We start from the raw sequence: 1,207 nt of genomic DNA on the forward strand, positions 1-1,207 counted from the left end.
CCCGGCCCGTACGGCGGCGCCCCCGCCCGTACGTACGCCGCCGCCGCCGCCCCGTACGCCGGCGCCGTCGCTCGTACGTACGGGGCGGCGGCGTACGGGGCCGCACACATACACACACATATATACATACACACTACACACACACATACACACACACATTTTTTTTTACTTATTTTCTGTTTTTTAGAAAAGTTAATTAGATGATCGAATGTTTGATTAATGTCGAATGTTAGATGAATTAGCTAGATAGAAAATTGTCGAACTAGAGATTTGAACTAATTGAATATTTAATATAACTAGTTTACTTTTAGTAAGAAAATTATCGAACTAGTTTATTTAGGTACATGAGATTTGAACTAGTTCAATAATTAATATAACTAGTTTATTTTTAGTAAGAAAATTGTCGAACTAGTTTATTTAGGTATATGAGATTTGAACTAGTTCAATAATTAATATAACTAGTTTATTTAGGTATATGAGATTTGAACTAGTTCAATAATTAATATAACTAGTTTATTTTTAGTAAGAAAATTTAGGTATCTGAGATTTGATGATCTAATTAAAATATTATTTGTTAATGAGTTTTTCTGTTTATTTAATTTTTTATATAATTTGAGTTTATATAAATGTTAGATTAATGTCGAATATTAGATGAATTAGATAGAAAAGTTAAATATATAGTAATGTCAATTGTTAGAGATGAATATAGTTAGATATATTAATGTCAAATGTTAGATGAATATATATTTGGCTAGATATTAATTAATGTTAGATAGTAATAGGTGTTTAATGTTTCACCTATATGAACATAGGAAATGTCATCTGACGACGAAAAAGATTTCATTATGTGCGAACACTGTGAAGACCAGCGCGGCCTGTGCAACAGAAATTTCCTTGTTGATGGTAGGCGCTTCAGCATCAAGCTGGATGAGACATTCAAAGTTGATACAGTAAGTCATTTTGTCAATTATTATTTGAATGCAAAACTTATGCTTCATTTGCTTCAACTTATAATTTTAAATTTTCACTATTCTACTAGCGCATTCCCTGCCATGCAAGAATTTTTGTCTTGGATAAGATAGGTTTTAGTGCTATAGATGATATGGAGGTAAAGAGAGTTTACTTGAAGACGGAGCATGGGTATACTTTCAACGCCAAATTATATAATGAAGACACATACACCCATTTTGAATGCAAAACTTGGCAA

This window comes from Triticum dicoccoides, chromosome 5A (genome assembly GCF_002162155.2).
Source record: "Triticum dicoccoides isolate Atlit2015 ecotype Zavitan chromosome 5A, WEW_v2.0, whole genome shotgun sequence".
Lineage (NCBI taxonomy): Eukaryota > Viridiplantae > Streptophyta > Magnoliopsida > Poales > Poaceae > Triticum > Triticum dicoccoides.